The sequence below is a fragment of the Caretta caretta genome, chromosome 6 (genome assembly GCF_965140235.1).
Source record: "Caretta caretta isolate rCarCar2 chromosome 6, rCarCar1.hap1, whole genome shotgun sequence".
NCBI lineage: Eukaryota > Metazoa > Chordata > Testudines > Cheloniidae > Caretta > Caretta caretta.
Window position 1 is genome coordinate 30,572,163 of NC_134211.1, and position 18,922 is coordinate 30,591,084.

The 18,922-nt window shown below is 42.8% G+C and overlaps 2 protein-coding genes across 8 annotated transcripts in view; one reads left to right on the plus strand and one right to left on the minus strand.

The window, feature by feature from the left end:
- Window positions 1–8,862, plus strand: part of CYP2R1 (cytochrome P450 family 2 subfamily R member 1) — a 48,278-nt gene extending 39,416 nt beyond the window's left edge. Inside the window, exon 6 of the transcript XR_007357164.2 lies at window positions 808–8,862. The gene's annotated coding sequence lies outside the window, so the exon portion shown is untranslated. The remainder of the gene's footprint in view (window positions 1–807) is intronic.
- Window positions 1–18,922, minus strand: part of PDE3B (phosphodiesterase 3B) — a 289,237-nt gene that overhangs the window by 18,044 nt on the left and 252,271 nt on the right. For 2 of the 7 annotated variants that reach the window (XM_075129383.1, XM_075129384.1), the window contains exons 17-19: window positions 17,464–17,585; window positions 11,473–11,637; window positions 3,400–3,546 (exon numbers count right to left, since the gene is read on the minus strand). The gene's annotated coding sequence lies outside the window, so the exon portion shown is untranslated. Of the gene's footprint in view, window positions 1–2,987; window positions 3,547–11,472; window positions 11,638–11,901; window positions 11,971–17,463; window positions 17,586–18,922 lie in introns of all 7 variants that reach the window. The other 5 variants (XM_048853484.2, XM_075129379.1, XM_075129382.1 and 2 more) reach the window with 4 other exon arrangements.

Sequence of the window (18,922 nt, forward strand, 5' to 3'; positions counted from 1 at the left end):
TCGTTAGCTTTTTAAATCTGTCCTCAAAATCCAGTACCCAGATCATTTGTTGCTCTTTTCTGGACTCTCTCCAATGTATTAATATCTTTCTGGTATTGAGGTGTCCAGAACTGAAGGCAGAGTTTCCAGATACAGTTGCATTAGAACCAGAGAGAAGGGAACTATTACCTTTTTCACTCATAATGTGCTGCCCCTGCATATGCAATTAAAAATAGCCTTGGGAAAACTAAATTGCAAATTCTTGTGTAATTGGTTGTCTATTATGATTCCTAGTACACTTTTAGTATGACATCTTTACAGGTTTCTCTTTCCTATTGAGTATCTCTTAAAAATTATTTCCCCCAGATTATGGATTAGTTTAAACTCTTGTGTATACCTTGTATCATTTCTCTGTTCTGAGTACCGTTTGTAAATGAGGGCCAGATCCTGTTACTCCTCTTCATGTAAGTAGTTCCATTAATGCAGGCTTTTCTCTGAATTCCGTCTACTATTTTTTCTTTCTTTGTTTCTACTATTGAGATGCCCAGAATTGAAATCAGTATCGTAGGTGTAGTCTTATCAGGAGCCACATTGACTTAATGCTACTTCACGTTCAGCCCAATATTCCATTAGTTTGGCCCTGCCATATCCACAGATGCCAGTTGACAAAAGCAGGCAGATAGCACGCTACTTTGTGAACACAGCTAGTCTACATGAAAATGTGCTCGTACTACAGTTACCTCATCCTCCGTCTCCCCTTCCCTACCTCTTTGTTTGTTCAGGCACTCCTCATATCTTGTCATTAACCTAAATTTCATTTTTTTTTAGGGCTGGGACTATCTTTCCTGTGTTGTTACAGTGCCTAACACAGGGGTCGGCAACCTTTCAGATTCACTCTAATTTAAGGTTTCGCATGCCAGTAATACATTTTAACAAGGTCTCTTTCTATAAGTCTATAATATGTAACTAAACTATTGTTGTATGTAAAGTAAATAAGGTTTTTAAAATGTTTAAGAAGCTTCATTTAAAATTACATTAAAATGCAGCTCTTATCAGTTTAGTGTGATCCTTGCCCTTGGATTTCATTGCTGAGTTTTCCAATGTCTGGCACGTATTTGGATACTTATAGCTGCACACAGGCTTCTGAGTGATCAGTTGTTAACCGGCTCCGAGAGGGACAGAGAACAGATTTTATGTGTGAAAATACCTGTTCACACAGGTATGTGGATCCAAATGCTGAAAGCATTGCAAATGCAATTTTCTTCAAACAGTTAAATTTCACTGGCAGGGACGTCCAGCAGGTTAGAACAGAGGTCCCATGATCTTTCTCGGTAGCTGCAAGTGCACTCCGCAGATCTCCAAACTTTGATGCCCACAATTCTGAGCTTTTTAACTGAATGAGCTGCATTTCGAAATCTGCAACACCCATCCACTGAAATACAGACAAATCCAAGTTGCTGTCATTTAACTTTTCAGGTTTAATTAGAAAAGAAAGCATTGGGCCAAATTGCTGGAAATCTTGAAATCTGTCAGAAAATTCTGATTCCAGTTCTTGCACGTACATTCTAATCTCAACATCAAACGCAGTGCGCTGTTCCACGTGGCGTGATAGTGATGTAAGCAACAAATCAGGACTTAAAAATATCCCAGTACAGTGGCGCTGGAACAATTTTTAAGGTGGGGGTGCTGAGTTGTGCCCCCTCTTGCCCCTGTCTGCACCCTTCCCTGCCCCAGGCTGGGGCCAGTGGGCCACAGCTGGGGGTGGCTGCAGGCTGGTGGCCGGGGGCCGGCGGGCAGAACCCTGGCTGGCAGGGGGCTGGTGGCCGGTACCCCAGACCAGCAGGGGAGTGGCCAGGACCCGGGCAGTGTGAGTGCCACTGAAAATCGGCGTGCCATAGTTTGCCTACCCCTGACCTAACAGAATGGGTCACATGTCCCTGATTGGGGCCTCTAAATACTACTGTAATATAAATTGCAGTCCATTATCACCACTAGGTCTGTCTCCCCACATTATCTGTTCTCATATGCAATTATAAATTTTATATAGTATATATAAAGGTCTCTATATCCACAGTGTCTGTGTGTTTGGATGAATGTTTTGTGTTTAACCGTATTATAACTTTTTACATTAGCATTATCATCACATGAAAAACTGTTGGGTTGGAAGACTGAAAAACTACACAATTATTAAAATATAAATAAGAATGTGTAATTAAATACATGCATAGTTAAATTCTTATTTTAGTTCTAATTTATAGATGAATGCTGGGGCCAGATTTTCTGTGGGTATTACTCTTAATTCTGTGTGCCAAAACAGAAGCTGATGCTGCACATTTCAAGTGTTCTTGAAAATTTCTGCTTTTCCTCAGTTCTGTGCTTAACAGTCTTTTTGTGGGTTACCCATCTCCTTTAAACTAGGGGGCACAACCCAATTTGTCATTCCTATATTTGGGATGGACCATTCCACTTAAACCACCAGATGGTTGTATTCCCAAAGCTATAACAGTATCATGAAAAATTACTAAATATTAAACCTACTAACTAAAATTTGGCAATTTTCTTTAAATGTTAACCTTACAGTAGAAGGGAGAAATAGCTTTTGAGAAACCAAATCAGTATTATGTCTGGAATATGGAATTAGAAAATACAGAAATCAGGAGAACAGAAATTAGACCCCAAAATGTGTTTGCTCTCTGTTTCTGCATATATTAGTCCTTACTCTGTGATACAAACTCCTGAAATATCACAAAGGTGGGAGCCATTTTGACTCAAAAATATCTTAGAAAAAATTTGCATTACTAAGAGACTACAGATTACAATGCTGTTCTCCTGAATGGTTCATTCATGGATGAGGAGATCTGTCTTTTCATGAGACCTAGAATTTCTTACATTGTATCCACAAACTTAGTCTAGTATGCTGTAATATCTCAGGGAGGAAGACTGGTTTTCCAGCATACATGTCTTGGTCTCTATGCTGCTATTAAAGATAACAAGCTTGCTTTCTGTACCTTTGAAAGATGAAAGGTGGACCATGAGTTTGTTTTTTCTAAAGTTTTCTGTTTTCTTGAAGTAATTTCTTGGTAAACTGTTGAGATCCTAAACTTCTGCCACTCCCTCTCCTTGGCATACCTGGAGCTTGGACAGAAGGATAGGAGGATTGTGCTTTGTGATCTGTGAACATGAGTATATTATTTGATTACGATTGTGCCTTTTTCGGTGCCAACTTATCATTGTGGAAAGATACATTATTGTGCTTAATCTCCTCTGGTAGATGTATTTGTACCAAGGAATACCACTACAGTGTATGGTCCCTTTTCTTCCGTTCTGTAAGAAGGATTATCACTGCATCTCTGAAAGCAAGGAGGTAAAGAAGCGAAGTTATATCTCCCAGGGAGTACATAAACCCAAGCTTAACCTTACCCAGGAAGTCTTCATTGTCGCAAGGGGAATCCTGCAGTCTCTTGTTAGCAATGTTCCTTCTTTCATTCCAGTTCTCTGGCCCAAGAAGAAAGAAGCCAAGAAAGAGTACAATGACAACTAGAAAAATGAGTTATAGAAGAACACCACCTGAAAATAAAGAAAAACACTTTGTTTCAAGTGCAGGCTCTCAGAGGAAGAGATTTTAGTACAATCTTTCAGATTGCTGGGCTCTCCCTCTTCCGTCTCAATCATGACAGGTCCTCTTTCTGATGGTTGGCAGCTTACCAGCCCCAGTTCATCACCACCACCAACGTGGGTGACAAATGGCAGGTCCTTTCTTGTTGTGGGCAATAACTTCTCAACTGAACCCTAAAGGGCAGGTCCTTTCTGGTGGCAAGCCATCCCCGTTTCCTTGATATAACAGCTTTCTTTTGTCTACTACACGTACTGTCCTCTTCTACTTCTTCACCTTGGCTCATTCACTGTTACCTCCATCTCTTCCTCAAAAAGGGAGCACTTGGGGAATGCTCTGTGACAGGGTCAGGCCAGATGGCTACAGGAGAGCGATAGAAGGCAGATATATTAGCCCCAGGTTAAGTAGGTCCCTTTTCCCTGGGTAAGGTAACAGGGAAGTTTCCAGAACAATCAGGAACCTCCTGGGAACAATTAAGGCAGACAGGCTGATTAGAACACCTGCAGCCAATCAAGAAGCTGCTAGAATCAATTAAGACAGGCAGGCTAATCAGGACACCTGGTTTTAAAAAGGAGCTCACTTCAGTTTGTGGTGCGCGTGCGAGGAGCAAGAGGTGCAAGAAGCTGAGAGTGAGAAGGTGTACTACTGGAAGACTGAGAAGTACAAGCATTATCAGACCTCAGGAGGAAGGTCCTGTGGTGAGAATAAAGAAGGTGTTGGGAGGCGGCCATGGGGAAGTAGCCCAGGGAGTTGTAGCTGTCACGCAGCTGTTACAGGAGCCACTGTAGACAGCTGCAATCCACAGGGCCCTGGGCTGGAATCCGGAGTAGAGGGTGGGCCCCGGTTCCCCTCCATCCCCCCCAACTCCCTACTTGATACTGGAGGAGTTGACCTGGACTGTGGGTTCCACCAGAGGGGAAGGTCTCTGGCCTGTTCCCCGATCCACTCGGTGGATCAGCAGAGCCTACGAGGATTGTTGTTCTTCCTTTTCCCTATGCTGGCCAATGATGAGGCTAACTGAGTTAACAGCAGATTTGAGCTATGAAAGTGGCCAAACTGAGGGCTGCTGTGAACCTCTGAGGCAAGCAAATCTGCCAGTAAGCGCAGGACCCACCAAGACAGAGGAGGAACTTTGTCACAGCCCTTAATCCTGACTTCCCTTTCCCCCTCCCATTACTGTTTATCTAGGGCTGCAAGTGCAATGTGGGGTTTCTCTTCGTGTTTTTTCTCTTCCTTCACTGTGATTTTTCCTGGCAGTATAAACTCTTCCTCTACTTGGTACAGAGGATCTGAGCACTCCGGGTAGCCTCCTAGCTTTGGTGCACACAACCAGCCCTTATCCCCTCCAGCTTTGAAATGCAAGGTTGTGCACTAAGGTGGCTGATCTAGCAGCCCTACTCATTTCCTGTCCCCTTTAAAGTTGTGAACTTCTTCTGGCTACTACCTCAATGTTCCCTCCCCAGAGTCCTTTTTTCTTCCAAGGGTGTGTCTAGCCTGCAGCTGGGAGGTGATATTCTTAGCAGTGTAGACAGACTCATGCCTACTCCAGCAGAGCTAGCATGCTAAAAATAGCAGTGTGGACATTGCAGTAAGGACAGCTGCTCAGGCTAGCTACCCTAGTCCAAGCCCCACTGATTAGCTGGGTCCAAGCTCAGGTAGCTAGCTCGAGCTGCTGCCTGGGCCACAACATCCACCTGTAGGGGCCAGCTGCCATTCCTCCTGTTGTGCATGGTTCTGATAATTGGGTACAAATTTATCCTAATTGTAAGCTCAACTGTAAAAATCTAGTGAAAGTTCATAGGATGTCGCAATAACCTATAGCAACAAATGTTGACAGGAAAAAGGTGCAAAGGTGAGACAGAGACTTAATTAGTCCAAACAACATTTTTGGCATCCCAACATGGGGCCTAAATACACACTCAGAAGCTGCCACCTTGGCAAACAAGCAATTGTTTTCAAAGTTAGTTTAAAACAAAAGTTTGTTTTAAAATTCTTAAATGTGTTGAACTTGTTTGAGATAAGCATGCCAAGTAAATTGTTAATTATTTTGCTTTTTTTTTAAAAAGGTTTGGCAATTTTTTAAAATTCTATTTTTTTTAAATCTTAAATGCTTTTTTGAGGTTTATAGTTTCTGTGATTGGTAATCATTTTGAAGGTTTACTGAAAAGGTATTTTTAAGAAAAAGTAAAAATGAAGTGATTTAAATAGTTGAAGGTTAAGTTACTAATGCACACTTTCTCAAAGTAACATCTTGGGTAACCCTCTTGTTAACAAAATGCCATTTTAATTCAAGGCTGCTACTGCATTAAATATGAATTAAATCTCAAACAACCAGAACTAGGAGCTTTTGCACCACCACATTTTTTGGTGATGGTTTTGTTTTGGCAATTTTTTTTCCTTTTGGATTTTGCGGAGTGTGTGTGTTTTCTTCTTCTTGTTCTTTTGGATTTTGCAGTGGGTTTTTTTTTTCATTCCAGTTACGTTTTTTAATGTTTGTGTTTGTTTTTGTTCTGGGCATGAGACACCGGTTAGTGTTAGTATTGCAGGTTAGATCCTTGTGATAGACTATGTTGCCACAATGGTCATACTGTCATCACAAATGTTGGTGGCAAAACAGGTGGGCTAAGTCTGTCATGAACTACAAATGTCTGAATTTTTACTCCTTTGGGTGTTGCAAATTGGTCATGAATGCAAAAGTGATTCCAAAAAACCATCATTTTGTTGCTTCTTTTTAAATAAGACAACACACTTGGGTAAGAATGCCATCAGGGCTAAAGTTTTTCTCCAAGAGAGCAAGCTTAACCACTAATATATACAATTTTCATGGTTTGTGTAAATGTGCAGCTTTTACTGTGTAAGAGGCAAAAACAGCCCCTCCTCTATCTCCCCTCCCCCATTTATCCATTTGGGGCATACAGCTAAAGAAGTGACAAGAACTAGTTTGTTTTTAAACATCTTACAAATGACTGCATTGCATCTTCAAGAGGGGTAGATTTTGTCTGGCTGGCCAAATGAAGGGAACAGCGCTTTACTGCTGGGGAGTTGGGGGAAGAGGTCAGAAACTGCTGCAAAAGGGGAGGACGGATCAGCGTGGTCACTGACTCATCCCCTGGGAACTGGAAGGGCAGAAGGGTTTAAAAGGGACAGCCCCAAGCAGTGAAGCCCCTCTTACATGGAGCAGGCTAAGGCTACACCCACCTTCCCTCCCCCTTAGCTGGTAAAATACCAGGTTTGGTCAAGACCTATGTGGGCACTGCACTAGCTGCCCCTTTTCAGGGGGGCTGGGAAGGAATTTTTCCCTCACCACCAGATTGGCCTGGTGGAGTGGGGGTTTTCCCTCTGCCTCCCCCACAGCAGGTTCAGGGAGGGCTTTGATGATGTGTGGCATGAAGGGGTTAGGCTTTATGTCACAACTCATGTAAGTGTGGGGCGGATGTCCAGGGCAGGTACTCCATGGGGAAGGGATACAGTGACGAGATAATGGCTTGGAAAATGACTTAATCAGGTGGTGTTGGTTAAAGGAATGGATTGGGGATGGTGGAAGTGGTTGGGGCTCCTATGAATGGTATGGCAGGGAGCCAACCCCCCTTTCTTATAGCACACTTTAACCCTCCTACGGGGGGGGATGGTAAGATCCCATCAATGGGTTGGTTGGGGGACCTGGATGAAAAAAGAGGGACCTGATGGAAGCCCCCAGGTAATTACTGAATGAACACGGGGTTACCTGCACTATACACTTACCTTCTGGGTCAACCCAGACATCTAATAATAAAGTTGTGGCCTGATTAAAACCATACCAAGTGCCTTATATCTTTTAGTCTAGCTGGACAACAACAGCAGCAGTTTTGAATTTTGTTTTAGCTATAGGTGAAGTGAGTTGTAAGTTCTTAAGCTCTGTTAACATCTTAAAGGTTTAACAGTCATTTTTGTAATATCTGATTAAATCCCAATTTTTGGGATAAGAAATTTGCAAATTGTAAAAGATAACCAAGTACCTTTTTCTTTTCCTTTTTCTATATGCTTAAAATGATAGGGTTTTTTTTAATTGTGGTTTTGTGAACAAACGTCTGACCTTGGCAGAATTGATTGATAAAAGAGAGAGCTTATGTTGTGATAGCTGGGCCTATAAATTTAATCTAATTGTGAGCTCAGCTGTAAAAAGTGAATGTAAGTTCATAAGATGTCAACAACAACAAACGTTGATGGGAAAAGGTGCAAAAGCAAGACTAAAAGACTGAATTAGTCCGACAAAAAAGGCCTGCTCATATAACTCAAGGACTGTTAAGTAAGGACTGTGGTAAACTAGGAAAGTATGGAACGAGAAATCAATGAACCAAAACTGGTGTGTTGGAAACAAGGCCTAATAGGTGGGCAGAATGAGGGGATGGGCTGCCCACCACTCCCTTTTGGAGTCCTTAAAGAGACTCTGGGAGAAAAACTGGCTACTGGAGCGAGCTTCACTATTATGGCTGCCACCCCTACTGTCTCCTGGGACCCTGAGCCTTTGTCATTCTGATCCTGAGGGATGTCCTGAGTAGACTGGGCCAGAAAGAGGGACCCAGGTGACATCGCCACCTCTACTGGGACCAACTGAATCCCAACCACCATCGGGGATGAAATGGGATTGGAATCTAGCAGCAACAACAGTTCCAGCCCATCTCAACTTCTCTTTTCCCAAAAGGACAGTTATCGTCTTGATACCACCTAAGAGACTGCCAAACAAAGGGGGGTTTCCTTCTAAAAATTCTCTTCAGCTAAAAGGAGAGTGAACAAAGGATGATGATAAATAAAAGCATTATTTAATACTCTCAGCATTTTAAATGTAAACTGTTTTTCCTACTCTTCTTTATCTTTAATAAAAGGTTAAAAGGATTTTTTATGGGGTGTTTGTATATGAAACTCCAAACCTTGTGTAATATTGGACAGTGATTGGGTTATGTTAACATCTTTGGTCTATTTATTCCATCTTAATTATTACAAGACACCCTCTGAAGACACTGAGGGAACATGCTGCTCCCTCTACAGAGCTATATTCAGAAATGTGCCTGTGCTGTCCAATTTTTGTGTCTCCGCCAGCTCTGCATGCTAAGCAACTGCCCCTCTCACCCCACCCTAGTTACCGCCCTGCTTCAACTCACTTAAAACCTCTTTCTTTTTGTTAATGAACTTGTTTTACTTTTAATCTAAAGCACCCCCATGCTGTGTGTGAATCGAAGTGATTGTTAATTCCTTTTAAAGGAATAAACTTTGCTTTTATTCTCTTTAAAGAAGCCACGAATCTTATTACTTCTCTGGGTGTTCCAGGAGAGGGCTAGACACTTCAGGACAGATGGTTTTGGGGAAATTCGGGACTGGAAGTGTGGTGGGTTTGCAAGGCTGGTTGATACCAGGGTGGGGCTCTTCCATTGTCAGCAGGCAGCTGGGGTCAGGGCACTGAACAATGAGGCTGTGGAGCACCCAGACACTCAAGAAACTGCCTGCTTGTCTGCTGGCTGTTTGGGTCTCACCTGTGAGCCAAGCAGCAGAGCATTTAAGGCACCCAGGGTTATAGGACAGGTCGTAACATAACCTCTTACTGATCTGGATTGCACCCCAAAATATTACAAATGTATAATAATAAATATACTATTTCTGTAATTTGCAATATACACTAATAGCGATTAAATTCCTGCCAGATACCACAGTTAAGCCATCTTTAACTGAGTAATGTACGGATAAGACAGAGAAACTGACTGTAGTCAAATTTTATTAAGGATAAAATAGGGCTAAGATCAGGTGAAAACTACTGTCTTTTATTTTGAAAATATGGCTTATTCTAACTTAAAATGGTATGGTGGTGTTTTATAGATAATCCTTCAGTTATTTCCTCCAGATAATAATTATTCAAAAGATCAAACACATTATCTTCAATGTAAAGCAAAGATTATTAAAATAGGAAACCTTGAAAAGGTGAAGAAATACAGTAGATGGAAATAAAACTCATAGGAATTGCTTTAATTTTCATATGTTACTACCACTAAACATTCTGTAGTACAAATATTTCATCTGGACAAGTCTATACAACTATAGCTGTGCTGTTTATATCAAATTTACTTAATTCTGTACTTGAGACAGAACACAAACTGACATAAAATCCTGCATTTTATGCATACTTTTAACACACTATTAATGAAAAATATGTACTACTTTGAAAAGCTGACAAGTTTTCCTCAACTTTTAATCATATTGGTTTCCCCCCCACAATATTTTACAACTTTATCTTTACAACTAAAATACATTTTGTAAAGTTTAAAAAGCTGAAAGATGATATCTGAGAATGGTTTGTGGCAGTGACTATGAAGTGTAGTCTGAGTGTGGATGGGGTGCTGCAGGTTTTTTCTAGAGCAGCATGTAGGATTACTTACTAGTAATGTTAGATAAATGCAGCTACTATAAGTAGTACCTATTATCTGGGCATTGAACCAGTTTTTATTTAAATCAATTGGAGTTTTGCCACTGACTTCACTGGAGCAAGACTGGGCCAAAAATTTCAATAAGATTTGCAAATTCAGCATAACAACCAGTTCATCTCTCTATATATTACTATGGGTACAAGTAATTCAATGACTCAGTCTGCTCCACCAGAGACCTTATGTGGGTCTTTCTTACTTGCTTTGTCATACAAGCACTGGCAATACTCCTGACCCTGGCCCCCTGCTCCTCACAGTTTCAATGGCTGAAAAGAAGCTAAAGGCTTAAAATCAGAGAAAAGAGTTTCTTATTACTTAAAATTCAAGGACAGGGCCCCAGACTTCACTTGGTGTGTGTCACATTTGTTGAGGCAGGGTTCTGCAGCCATGAAATTCAAAGATCTTCAGAAGGAATGTATCAAGCCATTTTTTATTTTTTTGGCTAAGACTTTTTTTTAAAAGAGATGTGCATCAGGCCATAAGTGGAGTGGACTTTAAAAAAAAAACAAAAAACAACAATCTTATGTCATACACAAAGAGAGAGAGATATCTTTGTGGATCTAATGTTAGCCTAAAAGGACCCCATGGATAGGGAAGTGGAGGCAGTCCCTGGATTTTTTTCTTTTGACCTGCGTACCACACAATTTTCTGCAGCATTCTTTCCTGTATGTCCAGGTTTGTCAGATGTTGTTAGTTATAGCAGGAATATTTCAGTTATAGCAGTTATATTTCATTTAGTCCATCTCTAAAAGTTAAGGAAAAACCTACCCAGAATCCTCTTGGCTGCCAACAACCTTAGTGTAATTGCCCAAGGCTCCCTCAAGTTAACTTTCAGTTTATTCAAGGGCACACAGAGCATATGCATTAGGCCAGTGGTTCTCAAACTTTTCTACTGGTGAACTCTTTCACACAGCAAGCCTCTGAGTGTGACACCCCGCCCCCTATAAATTAAAACCACTTTTTTATATATTTAACACCATTATAAATACTGGTGGCAAAGTGAGGTTTGGGATGACCCCCCATGTAATAATCTCACAACCCCCTGAGGGGTCCTGAACCCCCGTTTGAGAGCCCCTGCATTAGGCCATAGATGGAGAGGAGGATATCTTGTCAATTTAGAAGATAGCCTTTGCCTTCAAAAGGGATAGGTTCTGTAGGGAAATGCAAGATGTCACTCTGATTTGATTTGTCACATACTAAAGCCTCTCTCTTCCTGTGCCAGCCTCCCAGATAAGGAGACCTAAGTTCTCTTCCTCAGGGAAAAGTCACTTCTTTATGAAATCTTCAGTAAATCTGACCCCAGATTTCAGATCACAGATAACTGGGATCCTCCCACAACCAACTGCCCACAAATAATCCTGACATGAAACCCTAATCTTTTCTCTCAGCTCCCAAGCAGGGGCATAAAGGTTTGTAGCTATTTGCCCTTACCTTCTGCAGACTGTCCTCTGGAGAGTTCATTTTCATCCCAGTGGACAGTCATTCCCGCAGATTCATAAGCCTTCACCAGTCTCTGTAAAGTATTCCCTTGAAGCATTCCAACTGTCTGTCCTTCCCAGGATAGTGGTCTGTTGCTTCTGGGAGCTGTGCTGGGAACTGAAGGATAGGTAACCAGAGAACATCGCAATCAAAATACTTTGAACATTGCTAGTGCAGACACACTGAACATTTTGTGCTTAAATGTATAAAATACAACTGGTTCAGTTATAAACAGTTAAGTTCTCTAGAACAGAGAAGCCCCAAGAGTAAGGCAAGCAGCCTGCCTATGTGCAATTTATTTTATTTTTATCTTTGCTGAATAGGGTTAAAATATGTGGGGAAATGACCACATTAAAAATTGGGTTGTTATAATTTACTTACTGAAGAGTCCATGTAGAATTTCTAAAACTGACTAAGTGCTGATTGAGCCATAGATAAAAACAGTTGAATCTGCAGTAAAAACAGATAACATTAGCCAGAGTGCAATTTTGGAAGAGCCTGCCAGTTTCACTCTAAAATTGTCCAAAGTTTAAATTTTTTCTTTTAATTAAAAAGGCTACATGCCTTTTGGGAGGGGGGAGGAGGGTTATATTGGATTACTGCATTTCAAACCATATACTTAAAATGTAAGACAATTTGGTTTGCAGTTTTTGAAGTGAGAAGTTAAATCTTTTGTATAGATAATGAAAATGTACTGCTATTAAAGGTCCCAGTCCATCAGAAAGCATCCTCAATAGAGACTCTGGGTAAAATCCTGACGCCACGAAGTCAATGAGAGTTTTTACCATCAACTTAAGTGGGACAAGATTTCACCTTTTGAGCATCACAGGCTACCACAGAAACAGAGGATGTTCCTTAATCTGAGACGGTCATTCAGCCTCAGGGTATGTCTATACTACCCGCTGGATCGGCAGGCAGCGATCGATCCAGCGGGGGTCGATTTATCGCATCTAGTCTAGATGCGATAAATTGACCCCCAAGTGCTCTCCTGTCGACTCCTGCACTCCACTGCCACGAGAGATGCAGACAGAGTCGACGGGGGAGTGGCAGCAGTCGACTCACCACAGTGAAGACACCGTGGTGAGTAGGTCTAAGTATGTTGACTTAGCTACGTTATTCATGTAGCTGAAGTTGCATAACTTAGATCAATTCTCCCCTCCCTTCCCCCAGTGTAGACCAGGCCTCAGTATCAGCTGTTTATTGTTTAAAGGGACATTTGTCAACTTGAAAAATCACATTTCTGTCTTAAACTTACGTACTTACTATTACAGGGCATTCTACGCCAAAAAATTAAAAATTCAGCGCACAATATTTTAAAATTCTGCAAGTTTTATTGTCAATAAATAAATGCAGCAGCTCCAGCATGGCAGTGGGGAGCACAGGCCACTGGCTGTACAAAGGTGGGAAATCACCCCACAGCCTCTCCACCTCTCAGGACACGGACTCAGTGGTGAGACTGCACCAGACCCTGACACAACACAAGGCCTGGGCCTGTCCCAGAAACACCCTGAGGCCCTGCCCTTCTGTACCATGTGCATCAGGTGTGGGGCAGGCAGGCTCCACTAGGCAGAATCCAAGTGTGGAGGGGCTCAGTGTGTGTGTGTGGGATCCAGGTGTGGGACAAGAGGATTCTGTGTGGGACAATCTGGGTGCAAGCAGCTCAGTAAGGAGGTCTAGGTGTGGAAGGATTTGGATGCACAGAGGCTCGTTGCGGGGGGAGGAAGGGTTTCCAGGTGCAGGGGTAATGGGGACTCTGCGGGGGCTTCCAGGTGAAAGTGGTTGGGGCTCAGCAGGGGGGTCTGGGTGCAGCTAGATGGGTGTCTAGATGTGGGAACCCAGGGTGGTGCAGGGGCGTGGGGATTTTAGTGCAGATGGCTCAGTGGGGGGTGGTCTGGGTGCAGGAGTATGGGGGCTCCAGATGCAAGGGTTGAGGTTCAGTGGGGTGGGGTTTGGGTGTGGAGGGCTAGGGTGGTTCTGGGTGTATGGGGTGAGGCTTGGTGGGGGTATCTGGGTATGGGAGGTCCAGATGCAGGGGGGTTGGGTGGATGGGGGAGCAGCTCCCCGTACAGTGACCCTGTGATGCTGAGGAGTGATGGGGACAGGAAGCAGGGGCGAATGCTGAGCTTCCTGCAGCTGTGGGAGTTTATGGGGATGGGTCTGACACAGTCCCAGACACTCCTTGCAGGGGAAGAGGAAGCAATACTTAGTCCCCAGGTTTTAAAAACTGTGAGGCCCTCATGCCTTTTAACAATGGGCATTACTGGATGCACATCTGTTTAGGTGAATGACGTTAGGGACAAATGCATTATTTGTAAGTTTTTCTCTAAGACGATGCAAAAATCCAGAGAAGCCCTTCTGAGATTACCTCTGAGAGGTATCCAGCCTCTGATCCAGGCCAGCCCAGGACTCATTAAGCAGAATACACCTCTGCAAGAAGTACTTCGGCAGCTAGAATTTCAACTGTTCTGTCGCTGAGATCCTCAACCAGTAATAGAGGGCAGAAAACCTCATAAGACTCCCAGGGAAAAGAGGAACTGTTCTCCATACCGAGGCCAGTCAAAGGACCCTAAGACTTCCAGCTCTGTAGTGTTCATAGGGAGCTAAAGACTAGAAAGGCTCCTCAAGAACCAAGTTTGGTACCAATGAAGCTGGTACACATTGCCATTCCTCCGATACCCATGATCTTGGCATCAATGCTGTTGACATCTTCACGCCTGGTGGTAATAACTGCGACATCAGTACTCTTGAAATCAACTCCCCAAGCATTTATGGCAACCAGAGACTACATATCGGTACTGGAGTCTCGTATACTGACCCATGAGATGATGGCCTTAGGGCTGGCTTCAGACTGTTAAACTCACGGATACCTCGGAAGCCTTCAAATATAAGGGCTCCAAGTATACCTACTGTTTCTGTGTGATGATTTGGGGAACATATGTACAACTTATGAATTCTGGTTGATATCATGAAGTTATTTTGAAGTTGTTACTGTGAAAATTGCTGTATCACAAATGCCCCCTGTCATAAATATAAAGGAAAGGGTAAACACCTTTAAATCCCTCCTGGCCAGAGGAAAAACCCTTTCACCTGTAAAGGGTTAAGAAGCTAAGACAACCTCGCTGGCACCTGACCAAAATGACCAATGAGGAGACAAGATACTTTCAAAGCTGGGGGTGGGGGGGAGGAACAAAGGGTTCTCTCTGTCTGTGTGTTGCTTTTGCCAGGACCAGAGCAGGAATGCAGGTCAGAACTCCTGTAAAGAGTTAATAAGTAATCTAGTTAGATATGCATTAGATTCTGTTTTGTTTAAATGGCTGATAAAATAAGTTGTGCTGAATGGAATGTATATTCCTGTTTTTGTGTCTTTTTGTAACTTAAGGTTTTGCCTAGAGGGATTCTCTATGTTTTGAATCTGATTACCCTGTAAGGTATTTACCATCCTGATTTTACAGAGGTGATTCTTTTACTTTTTCTTTAATTAAAATTCTTCTTTTAAGAACCTGATTGCTTTTTCATTGTTCTTAAGATTCAAGGGTTTGGGTCTGTGTTCACCTATGCAAATTGGTGAGGATTTTTATCAAGCCTTCCCCAGGAAAGGGGGTGTAGGGCTTGGGGAGATTTTGGGGGGGGGAAACGTTTCCAAGTGGGCTCTTTCCCTGTTATATTTGTTAGATGCTTGGTGGTGGCAGCAATAAAGACCAGGGACAAAAGGTAAAATAGTTTGTACCTTGGGGAAGTTTTAATCTAAGCTGGTAAAAATAAGCTTAGGGGGTTTTTCATGCAGGTCCCCGAATCTGTACCCTAGAGTTCAGAGTGGGGAAGGAACCTTGACACCCCTCTATCTGTGTATCCACCAGTGCTGACAAGTTTTAAGCATTTCCCAGACAGGTATATTGGTGGGTCACTAGAACTCAATGACTACCTAATTCAGGGTGAAGTACTTTGGGACAATGGATTTGCTGGAGCCTGGGAGAAGGTATTTCCTTCACTCGTGTAAAGGGGGTGGGGGAAGTGCAGAGAGTGGAAGATCCCCAAGAAAGGCAAAGAGACAGAAATGACAAAGCAGGAGGGACAGTTTAGAGTAACACAAAGAAAGTTTGGGCAGGAGAGGGGAAGGGGATGAATCAGCCAAGTCAAGCAAGGTGAGGTGGGGGGAGAAGGCTCCATGTTTCAGAACCAAAATATGCTCTGTAACAAAAGGACACAGATGACCTTGACTCCAGCTCAAAGAATGCTCTGGAGTGGTGAGGAAACTGAGGCAGGGAAATGCACATAGGGTTTATGATTTTTGTAAAGATCTATGTATTTATTATGTGAGTAAGAAAAATTAATGGCTAAGAACCCTGTGCAAAGAATCTGTGTTTTATAAATTGCACCAACCACATAGCCCCTTGAGGTGGTGAACCACAAGGCTCACATCTTTGGGTGGAGTTCAAGAAGAGGTTGTATTTGAGGTATGGGAGAGTTCAGCACTGGTTCTAAGGGCTGAGCAATTGGATAATGTAGTTGCAACTCTAGAGAGGATGCTAGATATAGGGGCTGCATCCCAAGAGTGTGCTTAGGACCCCAACACAGGGACAGTGCCTGGCCTCAGTTCAGACTCTCCTTTGTTTGCAAACCATCTTTCCCATCTCTGTAGTGCTTAGTCCCATATCTGGGACTGTAGAAGTGGGATACACCATCCAGTTTATTTGTACCCCTTCATCCCACCCTGCCTCCCCATCCCACTTCAGGGACCCCTTCTCATGAAGAACTTTGGTCCTGGACGTTCAATCTCTCCTTCATATGTGAGCCATAGGTGATGTTATGCAGAATTTAAGATGGAAGGGTTTTTACTCTGAATATTTCCTAATCTTGAAAGCCAAGGGAGGTCTCAGAACTATTTTAGACATGCGTCAGCTCAACTACTATCTCAAAAAATAAAGTTTTGCATGGTCACCCTGGCATCCATTATTACCTACATGGATCCTGGAGACCCTCAATTTAAGAGATGCCTACTTTCATGTGTTGATATACCAACAGCAGAGAAAATTCCTCAGATTCCTACTGAAGCACTCACATTACCAATTCATGGTGCTTCCATTTGGCCTGCCTGCAATTCTTTGGGTGTTCACAATATGTATGGCTGTGGTAGCAGCATTCCTCAGGAGACTAGGAATGCAGGTTTACCCTTACATGGATGACTGGCTGGTCCAGAGCTCAGGTTATATTCAGCATTCAACTCATTCAGTCACCCTTCAAGGCCTTAGGCCTCCTGATCAATGCAGACAAATCTATCCTTTGCCCAGTACAGAGGACAGAGTTGATAGGGGCTGTGTTGGACTCTACCCAGGTGAGAGTATTTCTCCCGAAGTCAAGATTTCGATCTATTTGATCTCTTGTGACAAACCTCAAGATTCATCCAATCACAGACCAAAACAGTATGAGGCTACTAGGGCACAGGGCAATGTGCACATATGTAATACAACATGCAAGGCTGCACCTCAAACCCCTCCAGATGTGACTGGCCTCAGTGTACTTGCCAATCCATCTTCATCTGGACACTGCTCATGGTACCTTTGTGGGTTCTAATTTAACTGAATTGGTGGTTAGATCCTCTCAATATTTGTCTGGGTGTTCCCTTCCTCTGCCCTCAACCATTGATGACTCAGATATGTTGGCTCTAGAGTATGGAGCTCGCCTGGGGCCCCTCCTAACTCAGGGTATTTGGTCCTTGACAGAACTCACTTTTCATATCAATGTCAGAGATTTCAGGGAGATTCATCCTGCCTGTCAGGCTTTCTTACCCCATATCAGGGGGAGAAACCTGTTTGTACAGACAACACTGCAGCAGTGTTTTACCTCAACAGGCAGGGAGGAGCTCGCTCATCCCTCCTGTGTCAGGAAGCAATTCACCTGTGGCAATTTTGCACAATCCATTCAATCAATCTCAAGGCCTCTTACCTTCCAAGTGAGCAGAATGGGCTGACTGCCTGAGCAGGTCTTTTCCCAGTCACCATGAGTGCTCTTTTCACCCAGATGCAGCCAGATGCATTTTCTAGCAGTGGGGGACTCCCCAGATAGACCTATTTGTGAACAAGTACAACAGAAATGTCAACAGTTCTACTTCCTGTAAGGCCACAATCTGGGCTCCATCACAGATGCCTTTCTGCAATCCTCGACAGTAAAGCTTTACTACGCTTTTCCCCCAATCCCACTCTTACAGAGTGCTGCTAAAGATCAAGCGGGACCACACTCGGGTTATATTAATAGCCCCAGCATGGCCTGTCAACATTGGTTCTCCACTCTACTGGACCTCTCAGTGGCAACTCCAATCTCAATGCCGTTGCACCTGGATTTGATCTCTCAGGACCATGTTTGGCTGCTCCCCCTGAACCTGCAATACCCTCATTTAATGGCCTGGAAGCTCCATGATTAAATCCCAAAGAGCAGATTTGCTTGGAGCAAGTTTAGCAGATCTTACTAAAGTAGCAGAAAGCCCTCCACTAGGGCCATCTATCTGTCAAAATGGAGGCAGTTCTCCATCTGGGCTTGTCAAACCAGAGTCTCGCTGATGCATTCGTCCATCCAACAAATATGCAACTATCTGCTAAACCTAAAACAGGAAGATTTAGCAATTTCCTCTATCAAGGTTCATTGGGCAGCAATATCAGCTTTCCACCCTTGTGCAGATAACTGTGTTTTTTCTAACAACATAACAATTAGATTCTATAAAGGCCTGGAAAGATTGTACCCTAAATTAAGGGAGCCCATTCCCCTTTGGCATTTGAACTTGATTTTGTCCAAGCTTATGGGACCACCATTTGAGCCTTCAGCAATGTGCTCCTTATTACACCTTTCATGGAACTTGATTTTTATAACTGCTATCACTTCTGTCAGAAGGGTCTCCCAGCTGCATTCGCTCACATCTGATCCACCATATACTGTATTCTTTAAAGATAAAGCGTACTTATGCCCTCATCCAAGTTTTTTCTCCAGTGTAGTTTCTTGGTCTTGGTTTACCATGATCCCCACTCTCAAAAATAATTAGGTTGTTTCTTTGCCCACATCCTTGATTGTGAAAAAGTTTGGTGAATTTATGAGTCAGTCATATAGGTGGGGTAATACATGGATCTTGCCAGTGAGGCTGTTCCATAGCTAGAACTTTAGTAAAGGTCAGTACAGACAATGCCATTCTATAAGGACGAGTAATGCAATTCCTTGATGGATCAATCACAAACTGGAGGAATTTCTGATATTTTATCTGAATTGGTTTTCACAAATACTTGTCTTTCAGATCCATGAAAGCTAGAAAGGAGTCTGATTCCACATCTGCTATTGTTGATCTCAGTTATTCCCGTTTGAATTTTTTATATAAACACATACATTTCAAACCCTTCTTTTGTGATAATGAAGAAGAATA